Genomic DNA, 17,533 nt, shown 5'->3' with positions numbered 1-17,533 from the left:
TAGGCCTCAGTGCCGCAAGAAGTACTGCACAGATTCCTTCCGCAGACCTGAGCTCTCCAAGATGTGAGGAGTCAGACTGACAGTAGGAAGGACAGACTGGAAGTAACCTTCAGGAGGAAGGGTTACTAACAGAGCGAGGAACCGCCTCTAACAGTAAGGTCGGTTCTCGAGGTCGGACAAGCCAGGTCGAACACACACGGACAGATAAAGTACAAGATCAGGAGGCAAAGGCGGAGTCAAAGTACAGGCAGGGTTCAGCAATGGGGTATCAGATATATCGGGGTACAAAATCAGGAGGCAGAAGCAGAGTCAAGGAACGAGCCGGGGTTCGGCAACAGAGTATCAGAAATATCGAGGTACAAGATCAGAGTTCAGGAGGATAGTCTAGGCAGGCAATAGGTCAAAACAGATAATCACAATCAAACTAGTACTTTAGCTATCAAATAATCTAGCTAAGTGTAGGATTACAGCTCCAGCTGGTCCCGGCACACTTGCGGATCTGACTACGGATCTGGGTGCTCCCACATATGTGATCGCAACGCCAGACAAGGAGCAAGTGAACAGCCAGCAGTATATATAGCCAGATGTCCCCCCAGCACCACCCTAAGTGCTGGACCAATGAGGACTGGAGCTAGAGTCAGCTGACCAGCCTGATCAGCTGACTCCCTCCTGATTACCATAAAACTTTTGCCTGAGTGCGCGCGCGCGCGTCACTCTATCCTCAGAGGGACTACGAGTCCCAGCCACAGCAGCCCCGCTCTGCGGTGTCTCCGCAGCGGGGATATGCGGACCAACCGCCGCGTCTGACGCGGCGGTTTCCCCGCTCTCCACGTGTGTCCGCACGGAGACAGCCGCCTCGTGCTGAGAGGCGGCTGCCTCTCCGTGTGCAGCAACCCTGCGCGCGGAAAGAGCCGCCCGCCGCTGGCTCATGGCGGCGGCTCTTGCTGGTTTAAGCAGGGACACGTGGAACAACCTTACGCCCCGCATGCTGGCAGGAAGATCAATAGTGTAAGTAACGTCATTAATTCTTTTAGTCACGGGAAATGGACCCACAAACCTGGGACCCAGTTTGGCAGATGGCTGCTTCAGGGTCAAGTGACGTGTGGACACCCAGACTAAATCAGCTGGCTGAAACTTCCATTCCACGGACCGTCTCTTATCTGCTTGACCCTTCTGACTCTGGAAAGCCTTCTGCAAATTCCCCTTAACAATTCCCCACTTGTCCCTGAGTGACCTCTGCCACCCCTCTAGTGCTGGAAATGGGGATGAGACAACTGGAAAAGGGGAGAATTTGGGTGACCTTCCTGTCACAATCTGGAATGGAGAAAACCCCAACGAGGCATTCTTCAGATTATTTTGGGCGAATTCCGCGAAAGGCAGGAATTTCACCCAGTCGCTCTGTGCCTCCGCAACGTAACACCTTAGGAATTGCTCTAACGACTGATTGATTCGTTCAGTCTGCCCATTAGTCTGTGGGTGGTAGCCGGACGAAAAAGACAATTTCATGCCCATTTGGTGGCAAAATGCCCTCCAGAATCCAGACACAAATTGGACTCCCCTATCACACACAATGTCTTCCGGAATGCCATGCAGCCGGAAGATGTGAATGATAAACAATTCGGCCAATTCTTGAGCCGAGGGGAGTCCTTTCAGGGGCACAAAATGGGCCATTTTGCTAAACCGGTCGACTACCACCCAAATAACAGACATGCCTTCAGACCTGGGCAATTCCCCTACGAAATCCATGGACAAGTGGGTCCATGGCTCACTCGGGGTGGGCAAAGGCTGCAACCTTCCTACAGGTGCCAGCTGGGAGGGTTTATTCTTGGCGCATACCGCACACTCCCTGACATATTCCTTACAATCAGTTGCCAATGAAGGCCACCAAGCACACCTGGCAATCAGATCCTGCGTTCTGGCAGCCCCAGGGTGACCAGCATTCTTATGAGCGTGAAAGAGTTGCAGGATTTGTAAACGAAATGGCAATGGAATAAACATTACTCCCTCGGGTCTCCCCTCAGGAACATCCTGCTGGAAGGGACCCAAAATCTCTGTCCAATCCTCCCAAGTGTCCGTGGCGGCCAACACCAGTTTCTGCGGGATAATGGACTCAGGAGCGGGTGGCTGTGCTGTCTCTAGTTCAAAACACCTGGAGAGGGCATCTGCCTTGACGTTTTTACTGCCTGGAGTGTACGTGATTATAAACCTGAACCTCGTAAAAAATAGAGACCACCGGGCCTGTCGGGGACTTAGTCTCTTAGCCCCCTCGATGTATTCCAGATTCTTGTGATCAGTATACACCGTGATCGTGTGTTCTGCCCCTTCTAACCAGTGGCGCCATTCTTCAAATGCCAATTTAATGGCCAGAAGTTCCCGGTTGCCTATGTCGTAATTTCTTTGTGCAGGTGAAAACCTGCGGGAGAAATAAGCACACGGATGTAATCTGCCTTGTAACCCAGACCGTTGAGACAGCACTGCCCCCACCCCAACCTCCGAGGCATCCACCTCCACGATAAAGGGAAAGGACGTATCCACATGTCTTAAAATTGGTGCTGAGCAAAATAATTTCTTTAAATGAACAAATGCCGCCACGGCTTCAGGAGACCAGTGGTTGGTATCCGCCCCTTTTTTCGTGAGACTGGTAAGGGGGGCAACTAACGTGGAGTACCCCTTAATGAACCTCCTGTAATAATTTGCGAACCCTAAAAATCTCTGTAGGGCCTTCAACCCAACTGGCTGTGGCCACTCCAACACGGCAGTGACCTTGGCGGGATCCATTGAGAGGCCCGAGGTGGAAATTACATAACCTAGGAACGTGACCGTGGTCACTTCAAAAATGCACGTTTCCACCTTAGCATAGAGCATATTTTGCCTTAGTTTGTTCAGGACAAATTTTACGTGAACTCTGTGCTCAGAGAGGTTATTGGAGTAGATTAGTATATCATCGAGATATACTAGTACGAATCTCCCCAATACCTCTCGGAATACCTCATTGATTAGTTCCTGGAAGACGGCTGGCGCATTGCACAGCCCGAAGGGCATCACTAAATACTCGTAATGCCCATCGGGTGTGTTAAAGGCCGTCTTCCATTCATCGCCCCTTCTTATGCGGATTAGGTTGTACGCCCCCCTCAGATCCAACTTGGAGAAGATCTTTGCAGTAGTGACCTGCGTGAATAGATCGTCTATCAATGGTAACGGATAGCGATTTTTCACCGTGATCTTATTGAGACCCCGGTAATCGATACAGGGTCGAAGACCCCCGTCTTTCTTCTTAACGAAGAAGAAACCGGCCCCAGCGGGAGACCGGGAGGGCTGGATGAACCCCTTGGCCAAGTTGTCACGAATGTATTCCTGCATAGCCATCTTCTCGGGACCGGACAAGTTATACAGATGACCCCTAGGGGGCATACAACCAGCACGGAGATCAATGGGGCAATCGAACGGACGATGAGGGGGTAATTGATCAGCCGCCTTGGGGCAGAATACATCAGAAAACTCGGAATAGACCTCGGGGACACCCTCCACGTAAATCTTGGTCTGACCCAATGTCACCTTCCCTAAACACTGTTGGTGACAATGATCAGACCATCTGGTTACCTGACCTATAGTCCAATCTATTTGTGGAGAGTGGACTTGTAACCATGGCATGCCTAGGATGATAGTGGAGGTTGACATGTGCAACACAAAAAACTGTAGTTGTTCCCCATGTAGTACCCCTATCGTGACCTTCATCTGCGGAGTCTGCAACAGGGGACGATCCCGTTGCAGAGGGGAATCGTCCACTGCCGTGACCTGAATGGGAGGACTTACTGGAGTGAGAGGAATACCCAACTCCTGAGCAAATTCAATGTTCATAAAATTAGCCGCTGAGCCAGAATCAATAAAAGCCTCAGTAGATACAGACTTGTTATCCCATGTAATTGTACAGGGAAGAAGTAACTTCTTCTCTTTTTGGGGTGAGAATGAAGTGCCTAGGGTGTCACTCCCCACTACTCCTAGGCAGACCCGTTTCCCGGCTTATTAGGGCAGTTTCGCACCCTATGCCCTGTTTCTGCACAATACAGGCACAGTTGTTCTGATATTCTCCGCCTTCGCTCCACCTGGGTCAGTTTGGATCGACCAATTTGCATTGGCTCAGGTGGAGACAAGGCCGGAGGAGGTGAGACAGGAGGAGATGCTGTCACTGAGGACGCAGCAGAAGGTGCCGCATACGAAGTCCCCTGGCACGGTGACTGCCCCTAGTCTGCCTCTGATGGCGTAGTCGACGATCAACTCGGATGGCCGATGCTATGGCCTCATTGACTGTTCTGGGCTCGGGTAAGGTTAACATCAAATCAGAGACCTCTTCCGACAGCCCAGACAGGAAATAATCCATCAGAGCAAAGTTATCAAATCTGGCGGTCACAGACCATCTGCGGAACTCAGCCGCGTGATCCTCGACTGAGCCTCTACCTTGCCGCAAAAGTTTGAGCTTGCGTTCAGAGGTAGCCGCAAGGTCGGGGTCATCGTATATTACGGCCATGGCCTTAAAAAATTCCTCTACCGAAGTTAGAGCAGTATCAGTGGGAGGCAGATTGTATGCCCAGGTCTGGGAATCACCGGTTAACAATGTTTTAATAAATATAACCCGTTGGGTCTCAGTCCCCGAGGATCGGGGTCTCAGCTCGAAGTATGACAACACTCTACTCCTAAAATTCCGGAAGTCAGACTTGTGGCCGGAAAATTTATCAGGTACTGGCATACGTATGTCAGCACTAGGAGAAGATCGCACGGAATCAACTGACGTCTGAAGGGTTTGCACAGAGCCTGATAGGACATCAATCATAGTCCTGTAGCTACCCAGCACTTGGTTGATGTTTTCCACCGAAGTGGCAAGTGCGCCCAGACGGTCAGTGTGTGCGTCCGTTTGCATTTTTGGTCTGGCGTTCTGTAACGATCGGTGGGCGCAGAGAGTATCTGATTACCGGTGATCTGCAGTATCACCGGAAATACAGATATATACCAGATTATAAGTGATCTGCAGTCTCACCGATAATCCGATATACAAACTAACCTCTGATCGCCTGAGTAGAGTGTAGTGTTAGGTGTAACAGTAACACTTAGAGGACTAGGCCTCAGTGCCGCAAGAAGTACTGCACAGATTCTTTCCGCAGACCTGAGCTCTCCAAGACGGGAGGAGTAAGACTGACAGTAGGAAGGACAGACTGGAAGTAACCTTCAGGAGGAAGGGTTACTAACAGAGCGAGGAACCGCCTCTAACAGTAAGGTCGGTTCTCGAGGTCGGACAAGCCAGGTCGAACACACACGGACAGATAAAGTACAAGATCAGGAGGCAAAGGCGGAGTCAAAGTACAGGCAGGGTTCAGCAACGGGGTATCAGATATATCGGGGTACAAAATCAGGAGGCAGAAGCAGAGTCAAGGAACGAGCCGGGGTTCGGCAACAGAGTATCAGAAATATCGAGGTACAAGATCAGAGTTCAGGAGGATAGTCTAGGCAGGCAATAGGTCAAAACAGATAATCACAATCAAACTAGTACTTTAGCTATCAAATAATCTAGCTAAGTGTAGGATTACAGCTCCAGCTGGTCCCGGCACACTTGCGGATCTGACTACGGATCTGGGTGCTCCCACATACGTGATCGCAACGCCAGACAAGGAGCAAGTGAACAGCCAGCAGTATATATAGCCAGATGTCCCCCCAGCACCACCCTAAGTTCTGGACCAATGAGGACTGGAGCTAGAGTCAGCTGACCAGCCTGATCAGCTGACTCCCTCCTGATTACCATAAAACTTTTGCCTGAGTGCGCGCGCGCGCGTCACTCTACCCTCAGAGGGACTACGAGTCCCAGCCACAGCAGCCCCGCTCTGCGGTGTCTCCGCAGCGGGGATATGCGGACCAACCACCGCGTCTGACGCGGCAGTTTCCCCGCTCTCCACGTGTGTCCGCACGGAGACAGCCGCCTCGTGCTGAGAGGCGGCTGCCTCTCCGTGTGCAGCAACCCTGCGCGCGGAAAGAGCCGCCCGCCGCTGGCTCATGGCGGCGGCTCTTCCGCGTTTCCTAACAGTACCCCATCTATGAAACCTTTTAGCGTAGATCCACTACTATGAACATCTAATGGTAAAACCGCTTGTGGCATATGTGCAATTGTCTCACCTGAAAGATGCGCAGGTGTATCACTCCTGCCATCTGGGGCTCGACTTCCCAACGTCCTTGCTGCCTCTGTGTCCATCCGACATCCAGGCCCGGACGGAGTTACCAGCGGGCCGAGGTGTCCCACCGATCACGCTCTGGCCACATCCATCTGAGAAGGCAAAGCATGGACCCGAGACAACTGAGCTGGACCCCATGTAACCCCTACCTGACTAATTTGCCCTCCGCCTGGCTGCCCTACACCTCCGCCCGCCCCTAATGCCTGCCACTGGTAATTAGGCCCTGAAATGGCCGGGCCCCCCGCCACCCAGCTACCTTCCTGCCCCACCCCCTGAGCCCCCCCGTACGGGGGCTGAAAATTGCTTCCCCCCGCTCCCAGCCAACCAACCTGTCTACCCCCTGCATCTTGCCCAAAATTCGGCTGCAACCCCCCTGCTTGCACTGCTGTATGTGGGACTCCTGTGTAACCTGAACTGGGCCCTGCTCCCCCTCCCCCGCCGTCCTGCTGACTTGCTGCACTGACCCCCGCACCCCTGCTGTACTCGTCCCCGGGTGTCGCCCCCCCTGCTTGTGCCGACCCCCCCGCCCTGGCCTGCTGCACAAAAACCTGCACGCTCTGCGCCAGTGCCCTCGAGGGCCCGGGAGCTGCATCAGGCAATCTGGGGGCTGAGGATGCCTCAGGCCTCCTCTCCTCCCCCCGCTTCTGCCTCCGTTCCCTCTCCCCTTCTTGGGGCCTTTTCCTTTCCCCTTCTTTCCTCCGCCACCTCTGCCAGCTGCCAGCCCAGCACGAGACCCAGAGCCTCTCCCCCGTGCACTTACCCCACCGCTGCTTGTGCCGGCCCTGGTGGAAGTCCTGTCCCCGCTGGCCACACGTGTTCTAGTGGCGGGTGGAGAAGGGGAGAGCCAGTCCGTGGGCCTCCTCGTGCGTCTGGGCCTGTCCTCCGCTACCTGCCCTGACACCCCCGCACTGCTGGCCGCCGCATTACTGGCCGTCGGGATGGCTGCGAGCAGCTGCTGCAGCCATCTGTCTCCTATCCTCGCGCTCTCCTCCTGGAGGTAGCGCGCTAGCTCTGCCGTGCCCCTGTCCGCCATGGCTCCCTGCTCTGCAGCTACAGTGAACGTCCGTTCACTTTCGCTGTCTAATGGAGGATAACGTCCGTTATCCTCCAGCCCTCCTGATCTTCCTGGCGCTAACCCCGCCCCCCGGCCAATCCGCTCAAACCTCCCAGCCCAAACCACTCCTACCCCAAAATTAACCCTGTCGGGTTCGCAAGGAACCCGCAGAGGTCATGGTGCTGCTGTGATTAGACACAGAGCACCTCTATCTGCCATTTTGGGTGCTATGTGTAAGATACACCTTGCCCAGTAAATACCCCAGGGATTCCCTGCATCATGCCTGCATGTGTAGTCTGCCCAACACAGCCAACTGCATTGCGACTCTGGAGGAGTGGCACCTGCTGGGGATAAAACATGACTTGAGATAGGTGTGCTTTTCCTTATTATCGCCTTATATGCAGTAGGGACATGCACATTTAGCAGCAGACCAGAATGATCTCACACCTTTTCAGAGGTACTATTCATGGCTTTCAAAGCCTGCTCTCATGGCCTATTCTCTAACCACCACAAAAAAAGTGTGATTGTGTGCTCCTAGTCTGTGTCAAGCCTCCATTGAAGTCCACTCACCTCTATGGAGATGATCTTAATAGTCACCTTGGCTTGCTGATTTGGACAAACGCTCCCTGTCTTCTACCGGTTTTCTTCTTAACAAACAATTGACTTGGTCTTATAATGATTTATGACATGTGCTTCATTTTAACGAGTTACGCATCACAGGCCAAGTGTCCTGGTGATAAAGGCACCTCCCCAACAGCAGCAATGGTGCTCCAGTGGCGCAATCGGTTAGCGTGCGGTACTTATAAGACAGTATCTGTTGAGCAATGCCGAGGTTGTGAGTTCGAGCCTCACCTGGAGCAGAGATAGTTGCCCTTTTGCTTCCTTTAATCACCTTTCTCCTATGACCCAAAACATTCAAGCCAAAGGGTGCCAATATGCCACTGCTACACGCAGGAGCTGTCATTGCCCAACAAGGGAAGCTTGTTTTGAGTGAGGACCAAAAAGAATGAGACCAATGCTTTTGCTTGTTGAAGAGCAGTGGAGGAAGCTGGCAAGAGCTATATCACCTGCAAAATCCATGGCACAACACAAGGAAAAGAAGTACGTCCATTTGCAACTCATTTGCTGCAAGAGGCATTGTGCAGTCTCTGTGGAGCAAAAGCCTACTTGCTGCACTTCTACAGCATGCCCCAGTGGCCTAATGGATAAGGCACTGGCCTCCTAAGCCAGGGATTGTGGGTTCGAGTCCCATCTGGGGTGGCACATTCCTTCTTACATGTAGCATACCAACACACATTGTACTCTGATACAAATGACTTGGATTCTCATGGCTGCCAAAGGCTTTTAAAGTGGACCAGAACTCTTGCACAGGAAAGAAGGAGAACATAGAGAAATGCACCCTGTGTATGTATTTAGAGACTTTAGCCTGTCCCCCTCATTTGTGTCTAATCACTAGTTGTGGTGATCACCCTGGGTCACATGACTGCCAATGGCAGATAAGCTCATTTGAAAGCACAGGCTGTTAACAATATGTCTGCTTCCATCAGTCAGGAAGTAGAAACAGTGCAGATTTATCTTAGGATTTCTATTAGCTGTAACAAAGAAATGTTTCTTGTTTAAAGGTTGTTATGCTGTTGCGTATCTTTTAGAGCAGAAAGGACGTTCTGAGTTCAGGTCCACTTGAAATTTGACAAGGCTTTCAATGGGTATCCCACATCTCGTTACAAAAGGTCAAAGAAATGTAAAGTCACTATCATGTCACCACACTATGGAAAATCATAGCAAATCCACCTTCAAAATGCACTTCCTGCTGATTTTCACGGACCCACTTCAAAGCTAGATGCAACGCGCAATTGTGAACATCTCAATTGGCCGGCTCTGCTGTCATATATATTTATATCTTCTATAATAATAAATTCAATCTGTCATTTTGGGTGCTGTGTGTAAGATACGCCTTGCCCAGTAAATACCCCAGGGATTCCCTGCATCATGCCTGCATGTGTAGTCTGCCCAACTCAGCCGACTGCATTGCGACTCTGGAGGAGTGGCACCTGCTGGGGATAAAACATGACTTGAGATAGGTGTGCTTTTCCTTATTATCGCCTTATATGCAGTAGGAACATGCACATTTAGCAGCAGACCAGAATGATCTCACACCTTTTCAGAGGTATTCATGGCTTTCAAAGCCTGCTCTCATGGCCTATTCTCTCACCACCACAAAAAAAGTGTGATTGTGTGCTCCTAGTCTGTGTCAAGCCTCCATTGAAGTCCACTCACCTCTATGGAGATGATCTTAATAGTCACCTTGGCTTGCTGATTTGGACAAACGCTCCCTGTCTTCTACCGGTTTTCTTCTTAACAAACAATTGACTTGGTCTTATAATGATTTATGACATGTGCTTCATTTTAACGAGTTACGCATCACAGGCCAAGTGTCCTGGTGATAAAGGCACCTCCCCAACAGCAGCAACGGAGCTCCAGTGGCGCAATCGGTTAGCGCGCGGTACTTATAAGACAGTATCTGTTGAGCAATGCTGAGGTTGTGAGTTCGAGCCTCACCTGGAGCAGAGATAGTTGCCCTTTTGCTTCCTTTAATCACCTTTCTCCTATGACCCAAAACATTCAAGCCAAAGGGTGCCAGTATGCCACTGCTACACGCAGGAGCTGTCATTGCCCAACAAGGGAAGCTTGTTTTGAGTGAGGACCAAAAAGAATGAGACCAATGCTTTTGCTTGTTGAAGAGCAGTGGAGGAAGCTGGCAAGAGCTATATCACCTGCAAAATCCATGGCACAACACAAGGAAAAGAAGTACGTCCATTTGCAACTCATTTGCTGCAAGAGGCATTGTGCAGTCTCTGTGGAGCAAAAGCCTACTTGCTGCACTTCTACAGCATGCCCCAGTGGCCTAATGGATAAGGCACTGGCCTCCTAAGCCAGGGATTGTGGGTTTGAGTCCCATCTGGGGTGGCACATTCCTTCTTTGGCCCTTACATGTAGCATACCAACTCACATTGTACTCTGATACAAATGACTTGGATTCTCATGGCTGCCAAAGGCTTTTAAAGTGGACCAGAACTCTTGCACAGGAAAGAAGGAAAACATAGAGAAATGCACCCTGTGTATGTATTTAGAGACTTTAGCCTGTCCCCCTCATTTGTGTCTAATCACTAGTTGTGGTGATCACCCTGGGTCACATGACTGCCAATGGCAGATAAGCTCATTTGAAAGCACAGCCTGTTAACAATATGTCTGCTTCCATCAGTCAGGAAGTAGAAACAGTGCAGATTTATCTTAGGATTTCTATTAGCTGTAACAAAGAAATGTTTCTTGTTTAAAGGTTGTTATGCTGTTGAGTATCTTTTAGAGCAGAAAGGACGTTCTGAGTTCAGGTCCACTTGAAATTTGACAAGGCTTTCAATGGGTATCCCACATCTCGTTACAAAAGGTCAAAGAAATGTAAAGTCACTATCATGTCACCACACTATGGAAAATCATAGCAAATCCACCTTCAAAATGCACTTCCTGCTGATTTTCACGGACCCACTTCAAAGCTAGATGCAACGCGCAATTGTGAACATCTCAATTGGCCGGCTCTGCTGTCATATATATTTATATCTTCTATAATAATAAATTCAATCTGTCATTTTAGGTGCTGTGTGTAAGATACGCCTTGCCCAGTAAATACCCCAGGGATTCCCTGCATCATGCCTGCATGTGTAGTCTGCCCAACTCAGCCGACTGCATTGCGACTCTGGAGGAGTGGCACCTGCTGGGGATAAAACATGACTTGAGATAGGTGTGCTTTTCCTTATTATCGCCTTATATGCAGTAGGAACATGCACATTTAGCAGCAGACCAGAATGATCTCACACCTTTTCAGAGGTATTCATGGCTTTCAAAGCCTGCTCTCATGGCCTATTCTCTCACCACCACAAAAAAAGTGTGATTGTGTGCTCCTAGTCTGTGTCAAGCCTCCATTGAAGTCCACTCACCTCTATGGAGATGATCTTAATAGTCACCTTGGCTTGCTGATTTGGACAAACGCTCCCTGTCTTCTACCGGTTTTCTTCTTAACAAACAATTGACTTGGTCTTATAATGATTTATGACATGTGCTTCATTTTAACGAGTTACGCATCACAGGCCAAGTGTCCTGGTGATAAAGGCACCTCCCCAACAGCAGCAACGGAGCTCCAGTGGCGCAATCGGTTAGCGCGCGGTACTTATAAGACAGTATCTGTTGAGCAATGCTGAGGTTGTGAGTTCGAGCCTCACCTGGAGCAGAGATAGTTGCCCTTTTGCTTCCTTTAATCACCTTTCTCCTATGACCCAAAACATTCAAGCCAAAGGGTGCCAGTATGCCACTGCTACACGCAGGAGCTGTCATTGCCCAACAAGGGAAGCTTGTTTTGAGTGAGGACCAAAAAGAATGAGACCAATGCTTTTGCTTGTTGAAGAGCAGTGGAGGAAGCTGGCAAGAGCTATATCACCTGCAAAATCCATGGCACAACACAAGGAAAAGAAGTACGTCCATTTGCAACTCATTTGCTGCAAGAGGCATTGTGCAGTCTCTGTGGAGCAAAAGCCTACTTGCTGCACTTCTACAGCATGCCCCAGTGGCCTAATGGATAAGGCACTGGCCTCCTAAGCCAGGGATTGTGGGTTCGAGTCCCATCTGCGGTGGCACATTCCTTCTTTGGCCCTTACATGTAGCGTACCAACACACATTGTACTCTGATACAAATGACTTGGATTCTCATGGCTGCCAAAGGCTTTTAAAGTGGACCAGAACTCTTGCACAGGAAAGAAGGAAAACATAGAGAAATGCACCCTGTGTATGTATTTAGAGACTTTAGCCTGTCCCCCTCATTTGTGTCTAATCACTAGTTGTGGTGATCACTCTGGGTCACATGACTGCCAATGGCAGATAAGCTCATTTGAAAGCACAGGCTGTTAACAATATGTCTGCTTCCATCAGTCAGGAAGTAGAAACAGTGCAGATTTCTCTTAGGATTTCTATTAGCTGTAACAAAGAAATGTTTCTTGTTTAAAGGTTGTTATGCTGTTGCGTATCTTTTAGAGCAGAAAGGACGTTCTGAGTTCAGGTCCACTTGAAATTCGACAAGGCTTTCAATGGGTATCCCACATCTCGTTACAAAAGGTCAAAGAAATGTAAAGTCACTATCATGTCACCACACTATGGAAAATCATAGCAAATCCACCTTCAAAATGCACTTCCTGCTGATTTTCACGGACCCACTTCAAAGCTAGATGCAACGCGCAATTGTGAACATCTCAATTGGCCGGCTCTGCTGTCATATATATTTATATCTTCTATAATAATAAATTCAATCTGTCATTTTGGGTGCTGTGTGTAAGATACGCCTTGCCCAGTAAATACCCCAGGGATTCCCTGCATCATGCCTGCATGTGTAGTCTGCCCAACTCAGCCGACTGCATTGCGACTCTGGAGGAGTGGCACCTGCTGGGGATAAAACATGACTTGAGATAGGTGTGCTTTTCCTTATTATCGCCTTACATGCAGTAGGAACATGCACATTTAGCAGCAGACCAGAATGATCTCACACCTTTTCAGAGGTATTCATGGCTTTCAAAGCCTGCTCTCATGGCCTATTCTCTCACCACCACAAAAAAAGTGTGGTTGTGTGCTCCTAGTCTGTGTCAAGCCTCCATTGAAGTCCACTCACCTCTATGGAGATGATCTTAATAGTCACCTTGGCTTGCTGATTTGGACAAACGCTCCCTGTCTTCTACCGGTTTTCTTCTTAACAAACAATTGACTTGATCTTATAAGGATTTATGACATGTGCTTCATTTTAACGAGTTACGCATCACAGGCCAAGTGTCCTGGTGATAAAGGCACCTCCCCAACAGCAGCAACGGAGCTCCAGTGGCGCAATTGGTTAGCGCGCGGTACTTATAAGACAGTATCTGTTGAGCAATGCTGAGGTTGTGAGTTTGAGCCTCACCTGGAGCAGAGATAGTTGCCCTTTTGCTTCCTTTAATCACCTTTCTCCTATGACCCAAAACATTCAAGCCAAAGGGTGCCAGTATGCCACTGCTACACGCAGGAGCTGTCATTGCCCAACAAGGGAAGCTTGTTTTGAGTGAGGACCAAAAAGAATGAGACCAATGCTTTTGCTTGTTGAAGAGCAGTGGAGGAAGCTGGCAAGAGCTATATCACCTGCAAAATCCATGGCACAACACAAGGAAAAGAAGTACGTCCATTTGCAACTCATTTGCTGCAAGAGGCATTGTGCAGTCTCTGTGGAGCAAAAGCCTACTTGCTGCACTTCTACAGCATGCCCCAGTGGCCTAATGGATAAGGCACTGGCCTCCTAAGCCAGGGATTGTGGGTTCGAGTCCCATCTGGGGTGGCACATTCCTTCTTTGGCCCTTACATGTAGCATACCAACACACATTGTACTCTGATACAAATGACTTGGATTCTCATGGCTGCCAAAGGCTTTTAAAGTGGACCAGAACTCTTGCACAGGAAAGAAGGAGAACATAGAGAAATGCACCCTGTGTATGTATTTAGAGACTTTAGCCTGTCCCCCTCATTTGTGTCTAATCACTAGTTGTGGTGATCACCCTGGGTCACATGACTGCCAATGGCAGATAAGCTCATTTGAAAGCACAGCCTGTTAACAATATGTCTGCTTCCATCAGTCAGGAAGTAGAAACAGTGCAGATTTATCTTAGGATTTCTATTAGCTGTAACAAAGAAATGTTTCTTGTTTAAAGGTTGTTATGCTGTTGCGTATCTTTTAGAGCAGAAAGGACGTTCTGAGTTCAGGTCCACTTGAAATTCGACAAGGCTTTCAATGGGTATCCCACATCTCGTTACAAAAGGTCAAAGAAATGTAAAGTCACTATCATGTCACCACACTATGGAAAATCATAGCAAATCCACCTTCAAAATGCACTTCCTGCTGATTTTCACGGACCCACTTCAAAGCTAGATGCAACGCGCAATTGTGAACATCTCAATTGGCCGGCTCTGCTGTCATATATATTTATATCTTCTATAATAATAAATTCAATCTGTCATTTTGGGTGCTGTGTGTAAGATACGCCTTGCCCAGTAAATACCCCAGGGATTCCCTGCATCATGCCTGCATGTGTAGTCTGCCCAACTCAGCCGACTGCATTGCGACTCTGGAGGAGTGGCACCTGCTGGGGATAAAACATGACTTGAGATAGGTGTGCTTTTCCTTATTATCGCCTTATATGCAGTAGGAACATGCACATTTAGCAGCACACCAGAATGATCTCACACCTTTTCAGAGGTATTCATGGCTTTCAAAGCCTGCTCACATTGGCTATTCTCTCACCACCACAAAAAAAGTGTGATTGTGTGCTCTTAGTCTGTGTCAAGCCTCCATTGAAGTCCACTCACCTCTATGGAGATGATCTTAATAGTCACCTTGGCTTGCTGATTTGGACAAACGCTCCCTGTCTTCTACCGGTTTTCTTCTTAACAAACAATTGACTTGGTCTTATAATGATTTATGACATGTGCTTCATTTTAATGAGTTACGCATCACAGGCCAAGTGTCCTGGTGATAAAGGCACCTCCCCAACAGCAGCAACGGAGCTCCAGTGGCGCAATCAGTTAGCGCGCGGTACTTATAAGACAGTATCTGTTGAGCAATGCTGAGGTTGTGAGTTTGAGCCTCACCTGGAGCAGAGATAGTTGCCCTTTTGCTTCCTTTAATCACCTTTCTCCTATGACCCAAAACATTCAAGCCAAAGGGTGCCAGTATGCCACTGCTACACGCAGGAGCTGTCATTGCCCAACAAGGGAAGCTTGTTTTGAGTGAGGACCAAAAAGAATGAGACCAATGCTTTTGCTTGTTGAAGAGCAGTGGAGGAAGCTGGCAAGAGCTATATCACCTGCAAAATCCATGGCACAACACAAGGAAAAGAAGTACATCCATTTGCAACTCATTTGCTGCAAGAGGCATTGTGCAGTCTCTGTGGAGCAAAAGCCTACTTGCTGCACTTCTACAGCATGCCCCAGTGGCCTAATGGATAAGGCACTGGCCTCCTAAGCCAGGGATTGTGGGTTCGAGTCCCATCTGGGGTGGCACATTCCTTCTTTGGCCTGTACATGTAGCATACCAACTCACATTGTACTCTGATACAAATGACTTGGATTCTCATGGCTGCCAAAGGCTTTTAAAGTGGACCAGAACTCTTGCACAGGAAAGAAGGAAAACCTAGAGAAATGCACCCTGTGTATGTATTTAGAGACTTTAGCCTGTCCCCCTCATTTGTGTCTAATCACTAGTTGTGGTGATCACCCTGGGTCACATGACTGCCAATGGCAGATAAGCTCATTTGAAAGCACAGGCTGTTAACAATATGTCTGCTTCCATCAGTCAGGAAGTAGAAACAGTGCAGATTTATCTTAGGATTTCTATTAGCTGTAACAAAGAAATGTTTCTTGTTTAAAGATTGTTATGCTGTTGCGTATCTTTTAGAGCAGAAAGGACGTTCTGAGTTCAGGTCCACTTGAAATTCGACAAGGCTTTCAATGGGTATCCCACATCTCGTTACAAAAGGTCAAAGAAATGTAAAGTCACTATCATGTCACCACACTATGGAAAATCATAGCAAATCCACCTTCAAAATGCACTTCCTGCTGATTTTCACGGACCCACTTCAAAGCTAGATGCAACGCGCAATTGTGAACATCTCAATTGGCCGGCTCTGCTGTCATATATATTTATATCTTCTATAATAATAAATTCAATCTGTCATTTTGGGTGCTGTGTGTAAGATACGCCTTGCCCAGTAAATACCCCAGGGATTCCCTGCATCATGCCTGCATGTGTAGTCTGCCCAACTCAGCCGACTGCATTGCGACTCTGGAGGAGTGGCACCTGCTGGGGATAAAACATGACTTGAGATAGGTGTTCTTTTCCTTATTATCGCCTTATATGCAGTAGGAACATGCACATTTAGCAGCAGACCAGAATGATCTCACACCTTTTCAGAGGAATTCATGGCTTTCAAAGCCTGCTCTCATGGCCTATTCTCTCACCACCACAAAAAAAAGTGTGATTGTGTGCTCTTAGTCTGTGTCAAGCCTCCATTGAAGTCCACTCACCTCTATGGAGATGATCTTAATAGTCACCTTGGCTTGCTGATTTGGACAAACGCTCCCTGTCTTCTACCGGTTTTCTTCTTAACAAACAATTGACTTGGTCTTATAATGATTTATGACATGTGCTTCATTTTAACGAGTTACGCATCACAGGCCAAGTGTCCTGGTGATAAAGGCACCTCCCCAACAGCAGCAACGGAGCTCCAGTGGCGCAATCAGTTAGCGCGCGGTACTTATAAGACAGTATCTGTTGAGCAATGCTGAGGTTGTGAGTTTGAGCCTCACCTGGAGCAGAGATAGTTGCCCTTTTGCTTCCTTTAATCACCTTTCTCCTATGACCCAAAACATTCAAGCCAAAGGGTGCCAGTATGCCACTGCTACACGCAGGAGCTGTCATTGCCCAACAAGGGAAGCTTGTTTTGAGTGAGGACCAAAAAGAATGAGACCAATGCTTTTGCTTGTTGAAGAGCAGTGGAGGAAGCTGGCAAGAGCTATATCACCTGCAAAATCCATGGCACAACACAAGGAAAAGAAGTACATCCATTTGCAACTCATTTGCTGCAAGAGGCATTGTGCAGTCTCTGTGGAGCAAAAGCCTACTTGCTGCACTTCTACAGCATGCCCCAGTGGCCTAATGGATAAGGCACTGGCCTCCTAAGCCAGGGATTGTGGGTTCGAGTCCCATCTGGGGTGGCACATTCCTTCTTTGGCCCTTACATGTAGCATACCAACTCACATTGTACTCTGATACAAATGACTTGGATTCTCATGGCTGCCAAAGGCTTTTAAAGTGGACCAGAACTCTTGCACAGGAAAGAAGGAGAACATAGAGAAATGCACCCTGTGTATGTATTTAGAGACTTTAGCCTGTCCCCCTCATTTGTGTCTAATCACTAGTTGTGGTGATCACCCTGGGTCACATGACTGCCAATGGCAGATAAGCTCATTTGAAAGCACAGGCTGTTAACAATATGTCTGCTTCCATCAGTCAGGAAGTAGAAACAGTGCAGATTTATCTTAGGATTTCTATTAGCTGTAACAAAGAAATGTTTCTTGTTTAAAGGTTGTTATGCTGTTGCGTATCTTTTAGAGCAGAAAGGACGTTCTGAGTTCAGGTCCACTTGAAATT

The 17,533-nt window shown here is 48.5% G+C and overlaps 12 non-coding genes across 12 annotated transcripts; all 12 read left to right on the top strand.

Annotated features, from left to right (window-relative positions):
* The first annotated feature begins 8,036 nt into the window (after positions 1-8,036).
* TRNAI-UAU (transfer RNA isoleucine (anticodon UAU)) lies at positions 8,037-8,129 on the top strand. The gene is given in 2 exon segments: positions 8,037-8,074; positions 8,094-8,129. It is a non-coding gene; the product is annotated as a tRNA-Ile (tRNA).
* Positions 8,130-8,456: 327 nt separating this feature from the next.
* TRNAR-CCU (transfer RNA arginine (anticodon CCU)) lies at positions 8,457-8,529 on the top strand. The gene has a single exon. It is a non-coding gene; the product is annotated as a tRNA-Arg (tRNA).
* Positions 8,530-9,743: 1,214 nt separating this feature from the next.
* On the top strand, positions 9,744-9,836 carry TRNAI-UAU (transfer RNA isoleucine (anticodon UAU)). The gene is given in 2 exon segments: positions 9,744-9,781; positions 9,801-9,836. It is a non-coding gene; the product is annotated as a tRNA-Ile (tRNA).
* A 327-nt stretch (positions 9,837-10,163) lies between these two features.
* On the top strand, positions 10,164-10,236 carry TRNAR-CCU (transfer RNA arginine (anticodon CCU)). Its single transcript has one exon. It is a non-coding gene; the product is annotated as a tRNA-Arg (tRNA).
* Positions 10,237-11,458: 1,222 nt separating this feature from the next.
* Positions 11,459-11,551, top strand: TRNAI-UAU (transfer RNA isoleucine (anticodon UAU)). The gene is given in 2 exon segments: positions 11,459-11,496; positions 11,516-11,551. It is a non-coding gene; the product is annotated as a tRNA-Ile (tRNA).
* A 327-nt stretch (positions 11,552-11,878) lies between these two features.
* TRNAR-CCU (transfer RNA arginine (anticodon CCU)) lies at positions 11,879-11,951 on the top strand. Its single transcript has one exon. It is a non-coding gene; the product is annotated as a tRNA-Arg (tRNA).
* Positions 11,952-13,173: 1,222 nt separating this feature from the next.
* Positions 13,174-13,266, top strand: TRNAI-UAU (transfer RNA isoleucine (anticodon UAU)). Its single transcript is given in 2 exon segments — positions 13,174-13,211; positions 13,231-13,266. It is a non-coding gene; the product is annotated as a tRNA-Ile (tRNA).
* Positions 13,267-13,593: 327 nt separating this feature from the next.
* On the top strand, positions 13,594-13,666 carry TRNAR-CCU (transfer RNA arginine (anticodon CCU)). The gene has a single exon. It is a non-coding gene; the product is annotated as a tRNA-Arg (tRNA).
* Positions 13,667-14,888: 1,222 nt separating this feature from the next.
* On the top strand, positions 14,889-14,981 carry TRNAI-UAU (transfer RNA isoleucine (anticodon UAU)). Its single transcript is given in 2 exon segments — positions 14,889-14,926; positions 14,946-14,981. It is a non-coding gene; the product is annotated as a tRNA-Ile (tRNA).
* Positions 14,982-15,308: 327 nt separating this feature from the next.
* On the top strand, positions 15,309-15,381 carry TRNAR-CCU (transfer RNA arginine (anticodon CCU)). The gene has a single exon. It is a non-coding gene; the product is annotated as a tRNA-Arg (tRNA).
* A 1,223-nt stretch (positions 15,382-16,604) lies between these two features.
* On the top strand, positions 16,605-16,697 carry TRNAI-UAU (transfer RNA isoleucine (anticodon UAU)). Its single transcript is given in 2 exon segments — positions 16,605-16,642; positions 16,662-16,697. It is a non-coding gene; the product is annotated as a tRNA-Ile (tRNA).
* A 327-nt stretch (positions 16,698-17,024) lies between these two features.
* TRNAR-CCU (transfer RNA arginine (anticodon CCU)) lies at positions 17,025-17,097 on the top strand. Its single transcript has one exon. It is a non-coding gene; the product is annotated as a tRNA-Arg (tRNA).
* Positions 17,098-17,533: the final 436 nt, after the last annotated feature.

This window comes from Hyperolius riggenbachi, chromosome 3 (assembly GCF_040937935.1).
Source record: "Hyperolius riggenbachi isolate aHypRig1 chromosome 3, aHypRig1.pri, whole genome shotgun sequence".
NCBI lineage: Eukaryota > Metazoa > Chordata > Amphibia > Anura > Hyperoliidae > Hyperolius > Hyperolius riggenbachi.
The sequence above is the reverse complement of the archived record's forward strand: the minus strand, read 5'-3'. Positions and strand labels throughout refer to the sequence as shown.